The sequence below is a fragment of the Dermacentor andersoni genome, chromosome 4, assembly GCF_023375885.2.
Source record: "Dermacentor andersoni chromosome 4, qqDerAnde1_hic_scaffold, whole genome shotgun sequence".
In the NCBI taxonomy this organism is placed as follows: Eukaryota; Metazoa; Arthropoda; class Arachnida; order Ixodida; family Ixodidae; genus Dermacentor; species Dermacentor andersoni.
This window is the reverse complement of record NC_092817.1, coordinates 64,017,959-64,039,414: the sequence shown is the minus strand read 5'-3', so window position 1 is coordinate 64,039,414 and position 21,456 is coordinate 64,017,959.

The following is a 21,456-nucleotide window of genomic DNA, read 5'->3' as shown; positions in this document are numbered from 1 at the left end:
ACATGCTTGCGCTGGAAGTAGGTGGACGGAGGTCTGCAAAAAAGTGTATTTGAGACGACGTCAAGCTGATGATAGCTCGTTAGTGCTAGGGCACAATGTGTTACTAAAGAAAATCAGCTTACAGAAAGATGGTAAACAAGATGATCTTGGCTTTGGGCATTGGTATGAAACAGCCCTGCATAGGGGCCTGTGTGAAACAACCATCGAGGAGGTTAATTGACGCGTACGTGCTTGCGGTTCTAAGCAAAATGCGGGTAGTTAAAATTAACTGCTTCAATACTATTTATTTGATGGTCATCCGCAGCGTATAGCGAGACTAAGACCATAGTAGTCTAATAATTAGCGAGCGTTCTTATAGAAGTAGGGCGCAGCAAGAAGAGTAGCGTAAAACATTATCTTCTGACGGCTCACTTGCTAAAATCCGCAGTGACCAGCGCTGCTATACTAGTTTTGTTACATCGAAAATATTGATCGAAACTAATGCACTCAATTATCGACTGCTCATTAAAGATAAGGGTACAACGACAACAGCAAATAAGGTGTGCCTTGGCAAATCGGTAATATGTTTTTTTTTTTTATGCAGCTCACAGCAAAAGCGACTGTCCAATACTGGCGGCTAGAGAGAAATGGGCGTCCTTTCGATAGTGCAGACAGGCTGACAATACATCACCCACATCACGTTAGCGATCGCTTCTATCTCTTAAAATGGGGGTAATTACAGTCATTGCAGTCATCTATGTGCCGCAGACGTGACTGCAACGATTCTGAACATCTCACTATGGCAAAACAGCCTGTAATTGAGTAAGAATTTCCATTACCTTTCCGATATCTTAGTGGAAAACGAGCGAGAGGAAATGTTCTAAAGACAGACACAAGCACCACGAAATGGACGTCTTGTGGTTCGTTTTCTGCTGGTGGTAAATTCATTGTGTTCTAGTGAAGATCTCATAGAAACGTGGGAGGCCAAGCTCGTCTCCAAGGACCTGGAACAACAACGACGCCTCGTCACCAGGACCAAGGAGGCAGCGAAGGCCAGAGGGTTCCTGGAATGAGGAGACCTCCCACCGAGAGTAGAACCGGAGCTTACCCCGGGATACTGTTTCTAAAATAAATGTTTATTCCTCCTCCTCCTCCTCTAACGTGAAGGTAAAGTTTGTTGGATACTGTGCCATAGCGGTGATTCCGAAATTCGGCGCCTGTACGTGCACGTGCGTATAAGGAATCGCCTTATAGTTATGGAGTAGTGCTCACGTGTTGAAGGCCACGTGTTCGATCCCTGCAGCGGCGGCCACATTTTGATGGGAGAGGAATGCATAACTGTTCAAATGCTTAGATTTAGGTGCACGTTAAGAAACCCCAGGTGGCAAGATTTATTCTCTAGTCCCCCCTATACAAGGTGCTTCATAATTAGATCGCAACTTCGACACGGAAAACTCCATAAAAAAGGCAAACAAACCTATTAGCGCTGCGCCGAGCATTTCAATAACTGAATCTCAGGCTATGTTAGGCATGATCTTGCCATTAGCCGTAAGGAATACTTTACATCACTGCCCTTAAATAGGAAACACATTTGAGTCTGCGTAAGGCAGAAAAAAAAATATAGAATTTTCACGCATGATGGAACTTGCGAACGTTCCAGGGACACGTCAAGTGGCAGAGAACATCGTCAATATTGTTACTCAAAAATGACGTTGTGGTTTCCCGCCGGAACGCATCCCACTTATAAAGTAAAACAAACCTAGCTGAGAGCATTGGTGAGCCAGCCAGGCTCTAACGTAGAAATATATCATGGCGTTAAAGTAACGTGCAAAGAAAGCTAAGCCGCTAGCCGCTGCATACCTGCAAACCCAATGACATGGCGGAATGTGCCACTCGTAAGCCACAAGAGACGGCGGCAGTTCCTAGTGCGTCACAAAGAGGGCAGGTGAAGGTGATGATGTTGTGGGTAACAGTGCAATTTCTCACTTTTAACAGGGGACTCATGTTCTTGGAAATCTTGCGATCAGGGGTGCAATGTGAATTTCACTTACGCAAACAAGTGAAAAAACAACATGCGCCGAAAGGATGCGCTTTTTTGATGCAGAAATAAATGGCCAATTGCCGGGCCGATTGCCAGGCGTTGAAACGAACATGCCAGGCATGTTCGTTTCAGTCACGCGTGCGGCATGAAAGCGTTGCTAGGCGTTGCTAGGCGTTGCACGACGCCGGCATGCCAGCGTTGATGGAGCACATCAAGTTTTGCACTGTAATGCGCTACTTTCTTTAACTTTAGTAAACAAAAGTAGAAGAAAGCGTCCACGTTTCTCTATATTAGCCCTTCTGTTTAAAGATTGTGCGACGATACAAAATTTTTTTATAGAATAACGGTGTTCGTGTAAATCGTTCGTGTAAGAGATAATCTCGAACCCAGACATGCGGGAACCGCTCCTTACGTGAGGACGGGTGAAGGGAGCTTTCAGAGTACGCTTGCTTCCTCCATCGGTCCTTCGCTGTAAGGAGGCCTCATGTAAGGTTAGGAAGCGCTCGAAGGAAAGGAACGTTTCATTTTTGGGCCTGAGCGTCACACACTTCTCAAGATCCTTTCTACACACTCGCAAGTGTTACATTTTTCAAAAAGCAGCAAAACACCTTTCATTTCAGCCTCTCCAATACGTCGTCGCATCAATACTGCGTCAGCGCATTCCATAAAGCCTGCACTTTACAGACTGTCACCTTCAGAGTGCAAGATTATTGAAAAACTAGCGTAGTATGTGCTGAAGAAATGGATAATTCAAGATTCGGCGAGTTCCTGGGACACTCGAATCATCCTTGTGAAGAAGGAATATGGTACGCGGGGGTTCTGCGTTATCACCGATTGCATTTCGTTACTAAAAAGATTTCTATCTGCTGCCACGAGTTGATTATTCATTAGCTGTCTTCATTCAACTTCCTACTTTTCTTCTGTTGAACTGATTTACGGCTATTGGCAAATCACGATGCACCCAGTGGACAGAGAAAAAACGGCCTTTATTACCGCTGATGGTCTATACGAATTCAACGTCATGCCATTGGCATTTTGCAATGCACCCACGACATTCGAAAGATTCGTGCAGGCTACCCTGACAGTTTTGAAACGGGAGATTGGTGTCTGCTACCTTGACTATGCAAGTCTGCGACGCGCATTTCATCAGCACGACCCTCACCTGAATATTGTGCTCGATTGTATTAGGAAGGTTGGGCTTGTGTTCAATGTGAATGAATGTCATTTTGGTGAGCACCGAACCCTTGTGTAGCGACACCTTGCCCATAAGGATGGCATCAGACCGGACCAACAATAGACGGCGGCCATTGAATCATTCGAGCCTCTAAGCCTGTGAAAGGGCGTCGCAGCTTCTTAGGGCTCTACTCGTATTTCCGGAGGTTCGTTCATGGGTTTGCGGATGTTGCTCACCCTCTCACATGTCTTTTACATAATAACCCGTTTTTAGTAGACCCTTGAGTGTAATGCCCCTTTCCGCCAGCTGAAGTTTTTGTTAACTTTGCAGCCAATACATGGGCATTTCAATCCTTTGTATCTGACTGAGATTAATACAAGCGCAAGTAGCGTCAGCGTGAATGCCGCTTTTTTTCAACGGTCTGACAACAAAGGACACGTCGTAGCCTACGCAAGCCTTTCCGTAAGAAAGCCGGAAGGCAAGTACGGTGAGCGAACCGGAATGCCTAGCAGTAGTCTTGGCCGTGAAGTGATTTCCACCGTATCTGTATGGTCGCCCGTTTACCATATTCACGGATGAAAATGTATAATGCGGTGTTATTTTCGTAGGGAACAGTTAGTGCATCTACCTGCTGACTTTGTTTTTTTTTATTCAGTACTGGCTCGTCATTGCGGACTTCGTATACGTATGCTACCGGAGGCGCAGCCGCGTATACGTATGCTACCGGAAGGAGCAACCGGCGCCACCTAAAGGAACCAGCATCGCCCTAAACATGGTGTAATAAAACGATGTATATATATATAGAGAAGGGGCATAAAAGAAAAGGCCTTTTTTTACCGAATATTTTCCTCTCATACCCGGTCTACGTAAGAACCCAAGCAGGCTATTACATAAACAAGCCAAAAAAAAAAAAAAGAAGTAGTGCTTGAAAGTTTGTCACAAGGGTCTTTTTCAGCAACACTTTAAGCCAGTCGGCGGTTAAAACGTGGGCGGAAAGCCTGCTAGCGTTTGAAGTTGTCTGAAGATATATTGCAAGTACAGTAACGACAAGCAAAAGCAAGACCAAGAAACTAAACCTGAGAAGCGGACGCAGCAAAGAGATGCTACGACGTTGTCGAGGAGGCCGCTGTTGACAGGCCATGATGCCAGCCGGAAACCCATTTCGTGTGATGTGTGCACCACCGTGACAGGTGGCGGCTGTCGGCCGGGGGTATTGCTCTAGTTTCCTTTGAAACAAGCTATTGAGCTGTTTTTTGTGTTCTTTTGTTGTTATTACCTTTTTCTTTCGCTAGACGTTGAGTCACTCATTCCTTTAGGAAAACTATTCACCGTGGTGTTCTTTTTTTAGTTTTTAAACCGTACCTACTTCTTTGCCTCTTTCGTGATATTTCGCGTGCGCTGTCGTTTCTTCGGCTAGTAGGCAACCACTTGGGGATACTTGCAATGCGGCTCTTCTTCTATGCCACTGGGTGCGTGGCCGAACAGACAACATGAGCCACCCTGGTGGCATAGTGGCACAGCGAAGCCCGAGAACGCGGGGTCAAACCCCGGCCCCCGCGGCTGCATTTCGATGGCGGCAAAATGCATAAACGCCCGTGTACCGTGCAGTAGGCGCACGTTAAAGAGAATCCCAGGTGGTCAGAATTGATCCAGCGTGACCCACTACGGCGCGCCTCATAATTACATTCTGGGTTTGCCACGTAAATTCCCCCAAAGATACACAACTTGAGCCACTGGGTGTCTATCAGTTATTGTCCAGTTCCTTATAACTGTTATAAGAGCATAAATTACTTTAGTTTTATTAATGGATTTCGAGTGCCAAAAATGCAATTTAATTATGAGGCGCGCAGGAGTAGGGAACTACTGCCTAATTTTTCTACCGGGGTTCCTTTACTGGGCATCTGAATCTTCATATGCGTAAAACACACCAACAAAAAAAAAAACACTTTCTGGGAGTGCGCAAAATGGCAAAAAAAGCAGGAACCACATCTTTAAGCACTTCACTGGCCTTATATCTACAACAGAAATTTGGCTTATTGGAATCTTCTATCTTTTTACTTTCTTGCTTTGCAGGTGTTGCGTGGTGTCATGAGCCCATTCGTGTATATTAATAAGTGGAGGACTACCGAAGAGTAAGCATTTAGGCTGATTAGCTCATGATTTCGAGCAGAAAACAGCTGAACGACAGGACGAAGAGAGGAACACAGACCACAGCTTTGACTATAGCAACCAAGTGCCTTTATTCTTTGATTCAGCATATATATACTCCACCACTGTCGAGAAGCAGAAAACAAAAAAAAAAACTGCAACATAAATTTAGCATGGACCGGGCCAATAAAGTGTAATCAATGAGATAGGAAGGCTATATAGCCTCCATCGGAAGAAGTGAAATGGATGGGAGGCTTACAAATGCTTGGTCGCTATTATGTATGTGTAAGGCTTGAGAAATAGGACATCTGCCGTCCCCTGAAACCTTTCACATCCATAATACCTGCGAAGCATGTGTAAGCCTCCCCTCTATTTCACTCATTCCGAAGCAGGCTATATAGTAAGTAAGGAAGTAAGTACTTCATTTACAGTAAGCAATTTATAAAGCTCACTGCAGGGGCAAGGGCAAACAGAAATGAAACCTGACAAAGGCCCCTGTCCCTCCGCAGTTCCTGACAGTTCACATGCTTCGAGTTCAGCACAATCAAAAACGGATTATATTACAATAGTTTCAGGAAAATGGTCAACTAGTAACTTGCAAGAGTACACGTATCAAATCGCAAATGAACAAAAGAAGAAGTTTACATAACATCTTTAAACGATTGTACAGAAGAGGTCGCGCGTGGCAAAATACACAGCCCAACAAAATAAATTCCAAAAGTAACAGACGTAAACGCAAAGGTTCAGGGAAAGTACATTATACATGAAAATACTCAGAATACTAATTAGGGAATGATTCAAGTATTGGTAGAGGCATGAAAATCCGCTAGGTAAGATTGATATTGTATACATGTGATTATTAATAAGTTCCTTGCTTGTTTTTTGAAGGCACTACTGCTAGTTTTATGGTTCAGTTTATCTGCAAGGATATTCAGAGCATGATGTGTCCGGTACGCAGCACTTAGTTTTCTATAGTTAGTTCTTATTTCAGGTGCTCGTTTCCTTTGTTCTCGTAAAGAGTAATACGGTCTTTCGATGTGGCTTTGTTCATATAGGTTATTTTGTTGAATTACTTGGAGCACTTTTGATATATTATGACTGATCCACCCTGAGCATGGAATGCTTTAGGAACAGTGGAGCACTTGGCAGGTGCCGTAGTCTGCCTGTGTACTTTTTAAAACAGCATAATATTTTCTTTTGCAAAGTAATAAGCTTAGATATGGTAATTTCTTTGCGATGTCGTTCCCCAGACTAATATCCCATAAGTTACCTTTTTGAAGAGAAAACTGCATATACACACTAATTTTTATCTTTAGTGGAATTAAGTGCACTGTTTTGCAAAAACACCCAACTATTCGGTATAACGGGGTAATCAGGTGATTCCCTTGTGTATTCCAGTTTACTTCCTCCTGGAACCACACACCAAGAAATTTTTGTTGCCTGACGTGTGCAATGCAATTTCCTTCAAATTTTACACTTACTATAATTACAGGCTTGCTTACAAGTAATATCATATAGTTCTTTTATTTGCATTCAAGCGTAGCTTATTCTTCCTTAACCAATCTGAAAGATGCCTTAAATAGTTCTTTACACGGACCTCAAGTATTTTAAATTGTCAGATGAAAAGAAAACGTTCGTATCATCAGTGTACGTAAGTTCGGGGGAATGAGGTATTTCGATAATATGGTTTATATAGGCAAGAAACAATAGTGGCCCTAGTATGGACCCTTGCGGAACTCCTCAGTTTAACCTTATCTTTGTAGACATTGTACTATTAAATTGTACGAATTGATAGGGATCTTCAATGTAACTTTTGGCGAGTTGAAGTGCGACTCCACGCACTCCATACCTCGACAAATTATTAATTAATAGTTGGACTTGTATGGACTCAAATGCTTTATGAAGATCAAGAAAAAGTCGGAGAGTATATCTTTTTCTTTTCCATATGGTAAATTATCTTATCTTTGATAAACAGTAGAGCTTGTTCCATTGACTTTTTTTCTAAAACCCATATTGACTCCTTCATGTTATTTGATGTTTATCAAAACAGGATGCAAGTCTATCGTAAATTACTCCTACAAATATTTTTCATATTGTTGGAAGCACGGATATTTCTCGATAGTTAGCTAAAATTACGCCTATGTACTGCAGTGAAATTTGCCACCTTTAACTGTTCCGGAAATACACCGATAGTGAAGGTAAGGTTGATAATATAAGCCAACAAATCACATATCAATGGGGATATCAATTTCAACCCAACAGAGCCCATTTCATCAATCCCTGATGCAACACTATTTTTAAGCTTTCTGATTAAGTTTTGTACTTAATTAGGCACAACAGACTTATCAGCATTTGTAGCATTTCCTGTATTTCCATCGGTGGCAACATAAGAGCCCGAGTGTACAAAGTATTCGTTCATGACATTGGCCGACCTTTCGCCACTGACTGTACCGCCATTAATTTTTAGGTGCCGTGTCCTATGACCGTCTTTATTCCTCTTTGTGAGCCCATTTAGGACCTCCCATAATTTCATCTGATCATTGTAAATATTTTCACATAAATTTTCTTAGTAGTTCGTTTTAGCTAGCCTTCTTTATGTCTGAAGTTCAAACATTTCTATATATCTTGCACTTGGCGAACGCGTCTGTCTCTCACTAGTGGATGAAATCGGGGGACAAGTTAACGTTTATTTGAATACGCCGGTAAATATCAGAATTTATTGAAGGCTTTCTGTATTTTTTAAATCTTTACCACGTGAGAATTTCTGAAGTGGAAACGGTGCTTCATAACTAGTACGCAGCATACATAAAAAGGTGTTATAAACTTCATCAGTGTTGTCTTGCCTGTAAAGAATGCTACAATCTAGGTACTGAATTAAGTGAAAAAAATGTTCGCGAGTTTTGCTGTTTTTAATTAGATGAAGAGAAGTATGGATTTTCGGAACGGAGAAGTGAGGAGTAAATGTCGTAAGAAAACCGATGGGCATATAAAGCTCATGTCATACGAAAAACACCTCAGTTTTTATATTCTGCGAATTTAAATTTGAAGCACAGACATATATCAAGCAGTGTAGCGGTTACTGATGTAATCCAAGTAGGTAAGGTTACAAAATCTGTACTTCAATACGGAAGCAAAAGCGTTTCTAATTCTTTCGCATAGGGATCATTGGAGCAGAGGTTAATATTTATATCGCCCATAATTACGCAAAGGGCATTCCAGAAAACTGTTGACGATAACACAGCATCAAGGAACCGAATAAATTTTTGTGGCCATGTGGTGGCCTATATAAACTAATTACTAAATATGAACCAATACACATGGTCATGCATTCAATATCTATCATTCATGACCAAATATTGATGAAGTAGTTGACAAGAAAGCTCATCCCTTATATAAATAGCAAGACCTCCACCTTTTCGCTTTTGCGACACAGGATTTCATTACGATAACCTGGAAAGAACGGTGCGCGCAAATTTTTTTTTTTTTTTGCTTTTTTGTGCTTCAAAAGACACTTGATAGTTAGTCATCCCTGTGGTCTGGTTCCCTCTCTTTATCCTGTACTTCAGTGCTGTTTTCTTCTCGTAATGTGGAGGACCCCACGAAGTGCTGCTTCATTTTTATTCTAGCAGCAAACTAGCGGTCTTTTTATCTTCAAACGCATTGAAGCAGCAATTATTTTTCAGTCGTATGCAAGTATTTTTGAGGTACGCGATATTGCAGCAATAACATTACAATAATTCCTGTTGTTGAATTGGAGTTTCCTCTAAACGACTTTCTCTGCTTACAAAAAATCGTCTTAATTTAAAAAAAAAAATTCGGAGAAAGTCATTTGCAAGCTAACCTTGGCCAGGACGCTGAACTTTTGTACTACTCTTTTGGTTTATATTGTAAGCATTTATGCGGACTTCATTTTTATCTCTACATAGTCATCATCAATCATCAGCTCGTGCTCGTTTTTGCGTCGGTGCCGATTTTCCTTCTTGGAATAAAGCGTCGTCTCGACCATGGTATTTCAAGTGGTCAAGCCGCTTTGCTATCCCTTCAAATTCAATCCTCTTCAAGATCTCTCTTGGAGCTACGCTTGGGACGCCGCTTAAGCCCAGTGGCCGCCATGTCGCAATACCAGCCCGCAGCGTCCACCAGCCCGGTTCAAGTGCCACCCCCCCCCCCCCCCTCCCAGCCCTGCCAACAACCGATGTCGCGATCCTGAAATCTGCTCTGGCTTGCCTGGGGAGGACGTTGAAGACTAGCTCGAGAACTACGATCGTGTCAGCGAGCACAAGAACTGGAACGAGACATCGAGGTTAAACAACGTACAATTGCACGTCTTAGTAGCCAAGACATTGTTTCTGAATCACGATAGAGACTTCCGTGATTGGTCGTCTTTCAGAGAGCAGCTACGGCGGATTTTCGGTACATCCACGGTTCGGACGGAAGTTGTGAGAAAGAGGCTGTCTGAGCGCATCCAGCAGTATGGCGAGTCGTATACCTCGTGCATTGAAGACATCCTCGCGCTTTGCCACCGTGTCGACAGTGCCATGCCAGAAATTGACCGCGTGTTTTCTCGCTCAGGTCTCTCCTCAGCCCATACACCTTCTTAAGGGTATAGGATCTACTGCATTCAACACACTCGCTACTCAAAACCCTTCGACGGTGTCGGATGTCATCTCTGTCTGTCAGGGCCTCGACACCTTGCAATCAATCCGCTTGGAACCGGACTTTTCCCGACAACCCCCTGGCAAACAGTATTGAGCTCCGGTCTATCATTAGAGCCATAATTCGCGAGGAATTGCAAGCGCATGGCTCACCCCCTTGCAGCAGCGCTCACGTCCAACCTGCTTCTACTGACCTGCACGGCATTATGAAGGAATAATTAGGCTCCCTGCAGAACACCCACCATGCCAACGCTTCCTCTTGCCCACAATCGGCTTCTTACGCCCAGGTTGCTGTAATGCCAGCCGCATCATCTCCAATCATAGCGCCCGCGCCTGTTCACGATCACCTGGCCTCTTTAGTCACCCGAGCTCCGAACCCGCCTTACTATGCCTGGCGTTCGTCGAGGCCTATCTGGTATCACTTCGGCTTTCGAAGACATATCTCCCGACGCTGCCAGAAAGACGAACGTCGTGGTTACGCTGCCTTTGAACGCGACGAGCCACCTCCTCCCGTCTACCGCACGTATGGCTATAATCCTCCCGCTCGCCGATCTTCATCTCCGGCCGACTTCTCCAACACCGCCCACAAACCACATGCCTCGAGACGCCGCTCCCCATCGCCACTCCGACGTTCTGTTTCGCCACTTCGGCCTGTTTCCCAACTCCATGTCCAGCAACCGGAAATCTGACCAGTGCAGTTTTTAGAGGGAAAACTGCCTCGCCGCGAAGTGCTCCAAGTCCTCCTGAACGTCCGTCGAACATTTTATTGGTGTCTGTGGAGGGTGTGCATTTGTTAGCTCAGACTGACACGGGAGCTACTATACCTGTTATGCGTGCGGACCTGTGCTCTCGTCTGCGGAAAGTGAAGACGCCTTATATTGGATCAACCTTGATTGGGACTAATGGAGCAATCATTCGGCCATCAGCCCAATGTACAGTACGAGTCTTCATTGATGGCATCCGTCATAACATTAAGTTCGCGATTTTATTCCTGTGCGCTCATGAACTAATTTTAGGTTGGGACTCCCTCTCCTCAGCGTACGCTTTAACCTCTTGCCGTCAAGGTGTAGTCCATATGACCGAGACAGTTCATTGCAGCGGGAGTGCCGATTAGCTACGACTGTGTTATCTCGCTGCTGCGGATTCTGTACTGCCTCCCGGCCACGAGCAAACCATAACTCGCTCTTCTACGGACATCACCAATGGCGATGTGTTTATCACTCCTTACGGCCACTGTCTTGCCCGTGGGATTGTCTTTGCTTCCTGCCTGGTGCGGTTCAAAGAAAGATCTGCGCTAATCATCGCTTTAAACACGACCACTGAGACCATCTTCCTACCTCAAGGCTCTCCAGTGACCTGTTATGTGGACACCGAACCAGTCTCCCTGCTTCCTCTTGCCGCCTCGCAAGCTCTTTCTCAACAGGGCAAATCTGCTTCATCTGCACTCGCTTCCGTAAGAAGTCCTGACTTTACTGCTGCTCAGAGTGAAGCGTTGCTAAAATTCCTGACGAAGCATCAAACCTCCTTTGATATGAATACTTCATCACTCGGACAGACCTCCGTTGCCTCCCATCGTATTGACACCGATGACCAGACTATTGTACGCCGTCGTCCCTACCGAATCTCTTTCGCCGAACGCAAAATCATCGAGGAGAACGTCACCGATATGCAAAAAAGAAACATCATACGTCCCTCCGCCACTTTTTGGTCATCACCCGGCGCTTTAGTGCAGAAGAAAAATGGATCGGTACGATTTTGTGTTGACTACCGCGCGCTAAACAAGATCACCCGTAACGATGTATATCCGATGCACCGTATCGATGACGCCCTTGATTCTTTTGCAAGGCGCGCAATACTTTTCCAGCCTTGATCGTTGCTCCGGATATTGGCTAATTCCAATGCACAAAGCGGACAAATAAAAGACCGCCTTTTCTACTCCGGACGGTCTTTACGAGTTTAACTTAATGCCTTTCGGTCTATGCAATGCTCCCGCCACATTTGAAAGAATGATCGACACTGTTATTCTCGGCCTCAAGTGGAAAACTTGTCTATGTTACCTCGACGACATCGTCGTGTTTTCCTTGACTCTCACTGACCATCTGCAACGCTTAGATGAAGTGCTCACATGCATTTCTAATGCCCGACTTCAACTAAACACGAGGAAGTGCCGTTTCCTTAGCACAACAATTCAAGTCCTGGGTGATATCGTTAGCAAACACGACATCCAGCCTGATCCGGACAAAATTTCCGCAGTGCTAAACTTTCCACATCCACTTCGTGCAGAAGAACTGCGCAGCTTCCTGGGACTGGCCTTATACTTTCGACGTTTTATCCGCAACTTCGCCAGCATTACCTCTCCCCTCCACAAGCTCTTTGTTAGTTCCAGTTCCTTCGATTGGAATGATCAGTGTGAAGCTGCGTTTCAAGAACTCAAGCCCGCACTAACATCCCCACCTGTTCTTTGTCATTTTCATGACAAGGTGCCCACATTACTGCATACTGACGCTAGTGGTCAAATAATTGGTGCCTTACTGCTGCAGCGCAACCACGAACTTTACAAAAAGGTAGTTGCATATGCAAACCGCGTTCTGACTTCCGCGGAAAAGAATTACTCGATAACTGAACAAGACTGTTTGGCTGTTGTCTGGGACATTTAGAAATTTCGTCCATACCTCCACGGTTGCCATTTCATGGTGGTGACCGACCACCATGCCCTATATTGGTTGTCGACAATCAAAAACTTGTCTGGATGCCTTGGCTGCCTGGATACTCCGATTACAAGCATATGATTTCGATTTCCTATATATGTCCGGAAGGAAGCACCAAGATACCGATGCTCTTTCGCGATGCCTATTACCACCATCATCGGAGCACATCACATCACCTTGCCAAAGTGACCCCACGGAGGACGCATCATCTATTACACCGATTTCCTCCTTGACTCCATCAAACCGCCCTTCAGTGCTTTCCACTCAACAGCGTGCTGATTCTTATTGCCATGGTATCATCAGTCGCCTTAGCGGCGTTTCATCTCCACCCAATGCCAGGCTACGTAAACAGCTCAAACTGTTCAAGTTCGAAGACGACGTGCTCTACCATTACATTTTTCACCCAGAAGGCCATCGATGGGTTCCCGTTCTACCGCGCTCTCTTCGCGCTGAAGTTCTGCAGGCCTCACACCATGACCCTACGTCAGGCCACTTGGGTTACCACAAAACAAACGAGCGCATACGCAGCCGATTCTTTTGGCCAGGTCTCTCCACGAGCATAGCTAGACATGTTGCCTCATGCACGCTTTGCCGACACCGTAAGCGACCTGCTACTGCTCCGGTCTGGACGCTACAACCCCTTCCTTGTCCAGCAGAACCATTCTCTGTCGTCGGCATTGACCTTTTAGGGCCACTCCCACCTACTCCAGACGGCAACAGATGGATCGTGACTGCTGTTGACCACTTGACCCTGTACGCTGAAACAGCCCCAGTACGTTCCGGAGCTGCCTCAGAAGTAGCAGCCTTCTTCTTGCAGGCTATCTACTTACGTCACGGGGCGCCTCACGTTCTTTTTAACGACCGAGGCAAGGCATTTCTTTCAAGCACTCCTAATCAAGTTCTGCAAGCGTCCAACACAATGCACAAGACGTGTACCTACCACGCTCAAACCAATAGCCTAACAGAGCGTTTTCATCGCACGCTGTGCGACATGCTATCCATGTATATTCAACCTGACCATCGTAACTGGGATGCGATTCTACCATTTGTAACATTTGCATACAATAGATCTGTTCAACGAACCATCGGATACTCTCCGTTTTTTTTTTTTTTTAGTATACGGCCGCCACCCAACCTCATCACTCGACGTTTCTTTCTTCTCTGGCCCCGTCAACGCTTCACCATTCATTCGCGACCAGTTTGTGTCTCGTCTTGCCCAATGTCGTCGTCGCGACCGTATGAACACTGAAGCAAGCAAGGACGATCGCAAACATCGGTACGGTGCCTCTCATCGCGACGTTTCCTACCGCTCTGATGACGATGTGCTCCTATTACACCTGCACGAACACCTGGTTTATGTGAGAAGCTTGAGTCTCGATATATCGGCCCCTACAAAGTCATAGAGCAGAGCTCGCCGGTGAACTATCGCGTTACACCTGTTGATGCCCCAACTGGCCGACGCTGCCGCGGAACAGAGATCATGCACGTTTCCCGCCTGAAGCCCTTTCATCTCTGTTCCACTATCTAATGTGCAGCCAGGCTGGCCGCTTCAGTCCACGGGGGAAATTAGTGTAAGCATTTATGCGGACTTCATCTTCATCGGTACAAAGTCATCATCAATCATCGGCTCGTGTTCGTTTTTGCGTCGGCGCCATTTTTCCGTCTGGGAATAAAGCGTCGTCTCGACCATGGTGTTTCAGTATATACGTGTCCGAGCGCTATGGCCTTCCCGAAACAAAGAAAACATAGGAGACATGTAAGCCATCTTGTGGAAAGCACGAGTGAAATTATCAATTCGAAATTGGGGAATTCGAAAGCGCTAACGAAATTAGGAGGTTACCAAGCATGAAGTGCGTACCCAATTAATCTTTGAGGCACGCTTGCAATGGCAGTAGGATATAAAGGACTGATTGAACTACAGGTCTCACAAATTTTTTTTTAGCATTCACGGCCGGCAGGTTATTCATTACAGCTCATTCTCGAAATGCAGGCTTACTACATGGATTGTGAAAGAAACGTCCAATTGTCCTCTTGAAAAATTTGCCTCAGTGCTTTGGAAATGAATCCGGTGCACATACATACGTGGTCAGAGATCGAGTAATACAGAAACTTTCATAATTGCGGCCTATTTCACATAAAAATAGCTTTCCCTGCGGCTTCTTTCGGCTTCTTGCGACTTCTTAGTTCACTTACGTCTCAGACAGCCGAGGCGCAAGTGTATTGTGTCATGCTTTAGCACAAACCATGCAACGAACAATCACGGTTTGTCAAGCAACAGGAGATAAACGTGTGCCCCAGCCAATAGGTAAGCATGGCTACGCGAGGCGATGACACTTTAGCTCTAAAGGTGTGGGAGACTTTAGGAGGGAGGGTTCATGCAGTATTGCTTGCAAAGAAAGCTCAGCAAAGAAACCGCATGTCTGAAATGCGTTGATGAAGTGTTTTGGAGCAAGCGGAAGGCAGGCGTCATCGCGCAGTCGTTTTCTCAGAAGCAAGACGACGAGCAACAAAAACTAGCACGGTTTGTAACGCAGTAGAATGCTGCGCGAATATAGCCAGACAGCAGAGGTACGACGGGTCTCTAGGTTACGACGGGTCAATACTGACACGCAAGCGGAAGCAAGGCGCAGGAAACGGTAGCGACTGACTGTTTGCACACACAGACTCCGTCTTTATGTGCATTGGCTGTTAAACTGTCAGCCCACATCAATGATTGCAGCGTTAGGTGCTTCGCCGGAGTTGCGTAAGTTTTTTTTTTATGAGTCTGCGTAGTTCACGCTCTAACCGAAAGCTTTCGGAGAACGGGTGTTGATGGCTCAACGGTCGAACGAAGGCTGGAAAAGTTGACAGTGTGGCAGAACGGAAAACTGAAACGCACTTTGTGTGCATGGAACCGAGGCACTTGCCGTCGTCGTCGTTCACGTTACTTTGTTTGACGCATTTAAAGTAAGATTTTGGACATGATGTTCTTACGCTGCGCTTTCTACATGAAGTTCTATCGCACATGTGTATATACTCATTTCTGAGTAACAAATTCATAAAACTGTGCTCTCGTAGAGAGCGGAGAATTTATATTTCGAAAAACGCTGCTTTTACCCGAATTCTGAGAAGTTGAAGTCCTGCGTGCGCGGTGAATCAATAACAAAAAAAGAGAAAGAGACATAATATAGTAAATGTGATGCCGTATGAGGCTTCAGAAATTGCGTTTTGAAGAAATAAAACGTTCAAATTGCCGATAGTCGCGACAGCTAATATTCATACGGGCACGTCAGAATAATTTCTTCCAAACAAGATACATTTTAGCGCAGTGAGGCATACACTGTGCCTATAAAGTAAAGATTCGCATTCAAAGTTTTAGTAGAAAGCCCTGAAATGGGGGGGGGGGGGGGGGGGGAGGGGGGGAATAATGTCAATATTCCTGAAATATGCCGCAATTACTTACGGTTTGCTGGGTATGGTGACACTTAACTTGCACGTGCCTCTCACACTGGAGCATTACGTAAACAGCTATGCCGTGAGTGAAACACGCAGAAAGCTCGAAAATTGGATCGAAAGCGCAGATATATTTTTGATGAATATCTCAAATGGCTTGCTAAGGTGACTGCGTCCGAAGTATAAATCTAATGTCCTCAAAATTTGCCTAGAATATCAAGCTCGCTGAGTGCGCAAACAGATCCAGGAAAGTTTTGAAGGCGGCTAATGGAGACGTGTTTTGAATAACTTGCATCTACTCATACCTACTGCGAAAAATACGGTTCTTTAAAGAAAAAAGTGCGTATAACGATAGAGCGCACCCACGCGCGCCGAACAATATTTCATCAAGCTGCAATCGCCATCTTGGGTAAAATGGAAGAAAACAAAACCTGTGCCACTGAAGCCGGTATAATGAAATTTATAGCAGGCACGTATCATGACTGTTTTCTCGCATGGTTCGTGGGTTCAAAACCGACCAGCACGTGTGACTATTATTAGTTTAGTACAGCACTTTCGACGTGCGCGTCTCAAGGGCCAAGTTTCGCTTGTGAACGTGGTGCACAAAATCCTAGGTCTGACGAATTTAGTCTACGCACACTTCCATAGAGAAACGATATGCGACTTGTGAACTTCGAAATTACATCTACGTAATGAGCTTCGCGTTTCTCTAAAAAGACCTTTAGCTGAACAATTGAATCTTTTTGCGAGGAACAAGATCCTACTGTTGTTTCCTCCATGCAACTTGTGCACACCTTGATGCAAAGGGCATACTTGTCTAGGAAACGTTCCTTCCTTTCTTTTCTTTCTCATTGCTAGCGCAAAACATTACTTGTTTAGTATCGAAGTGCCCGCAAAGCCACATGCGTGTTACGAGTATTCTAGCTCTCCATGTATTATTAAATAAGCATATAATGCAATAATGTTTTAAACTAGCTTCTGATTTTCATCCAACTCACCCGCCGCGGTAGCTTAGTAGCAATGACGTTGCCCTGCTGAGCAATATATTCGCGGGTTCGATGCTGGATGCGGCAGCCGCATTTCCGTGCCAGGAGCGAAAATTCCAAACGCTCGTCAAATTACGTGCACGTAATTAAAGAACACCAGAAACCCCAGGTGGCCAAATTATTCCGGAGCCCCCATTACTTCGCGCCTGATAATCAGATTGTCGTTCTGGCAGGTAAAATTCAACAAGTTCTTCATTTGCACCAAACTTTCGGAAAGCACCATAGTAGTTCGATTACATAAACTGCTTTTTTTTAAATAAGTCCCTAGTGCTAACTGACATTATCGCGAAAAACTTATAGAGACGTGCACATCGAGTGTTCCTCTGAGTGGTTTCCCGAAGCGCCATATACATGTGCACAGTAGGGTCATGGCGACCCCACCTTATGAACTCGCGGTGAACTAGAAAACAGCTGATTGGTACTTAAGAATTGTCTCTTTTATGCCATTGATTAACGTTTAGACACCTGACATATTCCAAATACTTAACGACATTGTTTACTTAACAGCGATATGCTGCTAAATATTCTTCCAATTCTGTGTGTACCTTCAGTGTGATCAGTGCAGATATGCTCAAAAGGAATGGTTATTTATTTATTTACTTATTTATTTATTTGTTTACTTATTTATTTATCATAACCTGACGGTAGAGTTCTACATTGCACAGGTGAGGGGTAAAGTGACGAGGCAATTACAGGGGTAAATAACACAAATACTAGAAATTTATGTTCGTACACAGATTGGTGGAAACACAGAATTATTTTGCCCTTAGTTAAGGCACCATTACCCGAAATGCCTCATTATTTGTCAAATGTACAACTTCTCAAAGGATTTACAAATGTACAACTCCTCAAAGGATTTACTGTATGCAGTAATATAGTTCGCCAGTAACTGGAACAAATAAAATATGTTTGAGGCATTATTTTTTGCTCAAATAACACTTTTCAAGCCAGGTTACTGTAAGGAATTCATTGTCAAAGTGAACGGTGAATCTTTAAGCCAGCCCTGTTTTACTGACACAGAAAGTGTGTGCACTGCGAAACAAGATTACACACTCTTCTAAAGCAATAGCGCTTAAAATGGCCAAAGAGGAAGAAATGCGTTCTGTGAAACATCAATGGAGTCTTCCCTGTTTGTTGCAAAGGGAGAAAATCCAGTGTATGTGGTATGTGGTAAATACGCTTTAGTGCCAAGGTTGTCTTTAGAAGTGTACTTTCAACTACTGTAGAAGTCAGAGATATTGTGAAGAGTTCGACAATACATTCTTTAGTCAAAACAGAATACAGGTGCATCCGAAATCGTTTCTTTGCGAATGCGCCATTTTTTCTTAATCTCCAAGAATACAACTGCTTATATAGTAACATATAGCTATATGAGCAAATTTTTGGCGTGCCCTAAAATTTTTAAACCACGTTTGATATTGCCAAACACGGTAAAATTAGTCTTTCAATATTGAATAGGAAAGCACTGATTGAAAAGCATATTGAGTATTTTTTTTTCCTATAGCATTTACATGGCCTTTTCCATCGTTTGCATTAGCCACATTTAAAAGTAATCACGCGCGGAAAGCGACAAGCAATAAAAGAAAACCCTGACTGTAATGGCGGTTCAATAAAACTTGTTACTGGGCGACGTGGTTCATAGTGCTTTGTAAGAACAAAACACGCAATGCAGGCAAGGACGAGAAGTCAAGGGACACGCACTTTGCGCTATTCCTTGTCCCTTGACTTCACATCCTTGTTTATGTTGCATATTTCATTCTTCCTAAACAATAATGGTAGTGCTTAGAACGCTTGTGAAATTGAATATTCTCTAGTGCATTGCATATGACACATATTTTTCTTCTTAACAAGCCTGTTACGGAATTTCACTATCAAAGTAGTAGTAGTAGTAGTAGTAGTATGTTTATTTGGCCATATTATATACGATACAATATGCCCTCGAGGTGAGGCTAAAGGAGGTAGACCAAGCATACCTCCTGACAAGGCCTAAACCCCGATCACACATCATGGAAACGGGGGCCGAATGGACAAAAGAAAAACAATGAGCAAACATGATCACAATAGAAAATAGTTAACGATAGACAATAATAAATATCCATTAACAATAAACAAAACATTTCATAATATGCACATTCAAAAAAAAAAACTAAGTATACAGAATTAGCTGAAATTTAACCGGGGGGGGGGGGAAAAGAATCGTCAGTTTTTTCTTAAATACAGACACACTATAACTTTCTAAAGCAATCTGAGTAAGAGACTGGTAGGCATTACACAATGTTATAATTTGATAATCGGTTGTTTGTTTACCATAATTTGTTCTGGGTCTTGCAGTAGATAGGGGAACGGAACGTAGACCATACGCAACGTTTCTTGAATTATAAGTATTAGAAAAAGAGTTAAAGTCGTGTTTGACTTTATAAAAAATGTGAAGAGCCAAACTAAATTTGTATAAATGAAAGAAATTGCGAACATGAAATGTTTCGAAAAGATTAGCTTCAACAGATGAACTTGAACTTAATAAACGTAGAGCTCTTTTCTGGAGAGAAAGCACTTTGTGTGAATCAGTTTTGTTGCATGTACCCCACACTAGGTTGCAATACACCAGGTGAGACTGAACAAGGGCAAAATATAACTGTTTTTTAACTTGTAGTGGGAGGAGATGTCTAACACGATAAATAACATAAATAGATCTGGCCATTTTTAGTCTAATGTAGTTTATATGATCACTCCATCCCAAATCGCTACGAAAAAACACACCAAGGAACCGGCAACTATGAACTTGCTCGATGTTTAAGTCATTAAAAAATAGTTTGATGTGATGATCTAATGGTTTGTTTTTTGGATGGAAGAGCATAAACTTTGTTTTGTTTACGTTTAATTGAAGTTGATTAACATAGAGCCAAACCGCTAACTCCTCAAGCCAGGTATTACATTGGTGTTCAAGTACTTGGAGACTGGAGCCGGAAGAAAAGACATTAGTATCGTCGGCATACATCATGATATTAGGAGTTAATGGAATGTTTACAATGTCATTAATATAGAGAATAAATAAAAGTGGTCCCAGAATTGAACCCTGAGGGACACCGAATTTTATCATACCAAAACTGGATTTTACATCATGAATCTGAGTGTACTGTATCCGTGCAGTTAGATAACTTTCCAAAAGTGAATTTGCCACTCCACGGATCCCGTAAGTCTTTAATTTATGGAGCAGTATTGTATGTTAAACAGAATCGAAAGCTTTGCGCAGGTCGAGAAAAATTCCAACAGAAAAAAGCTTAGTTTCAAAATTGTTAATTATAGAGTTTTTAATATCTAACAGAGCAGATTCTGTTGATTTACCGGCCTGAAAGCCATACTGTTGGGGGCAGATAAGATGTTTAGCTTGTAAGAAATTGTTTAGTCGCCTATAGAGTATACGCTCAGCTAACTTCGAAAACAGAGGCAATACCGAAATAGGACGGTAATTATTTGGGTCATTTTTGTTGCCTCCTTTGAATAAAACGGTAACGCGCGCGACTTTTAATTTGCTAGGGAATACACCAGAAAGAAGCATTCTGTTACAAATATGCGTAAGAGGGCCAGCAATAATATTTACAGCACATTTGATAGGAAAAGCAGCAACTTCGTCATCTCCAGGTGAGCAGGTGTTCCTGAATGAATTAATGATAGAAATAACTTCATCCACTGAAGTAGGGGACAAAAATATTGATTCAGTACTGCAAGAGGGTAAGTATGAGTCAACAGACCGAGTTGAATGACAGCTAGCAGAGGGTCGGTATGCTCCGGCAACTAAAAAGTGTTCATTCAACATATTGGCAAGTGAAACTCCAGCATAATTCACCCCATTGACTATCAGCTCAGAGGGAAGACAATTCTTCCTGTTCCCTATAATAACGTTAATACCTTGCCAAAGTAATTTAGGATTGTGTAAGATTGACGAAAACTTATTTTTATAGAAAAAAGATTTAGCTTTCTTTAGATCTGAGTTTAATTTATTTCGAAACTTCTTAAACTTAACTAAATCATCCGGGCATCGCGTTTCCAAAAAACGAGATAACATTTTGTTCTTTTCTTTAATTTGTTTCAAAAGTGCTCCTGTCATCCATTCTTTTCTAGCCTTTCTATGTTTTTTTATAGTTTGAATTGGGAACGCAACGTAATAGCATTCAAGCAGCTTCTGAATAAATATATCATAAGCACGGGACGAGTCATTTTCACCATATACATCTACCCAATTAATTGTAGACAACAAGTGACAAAATCTTGAGAT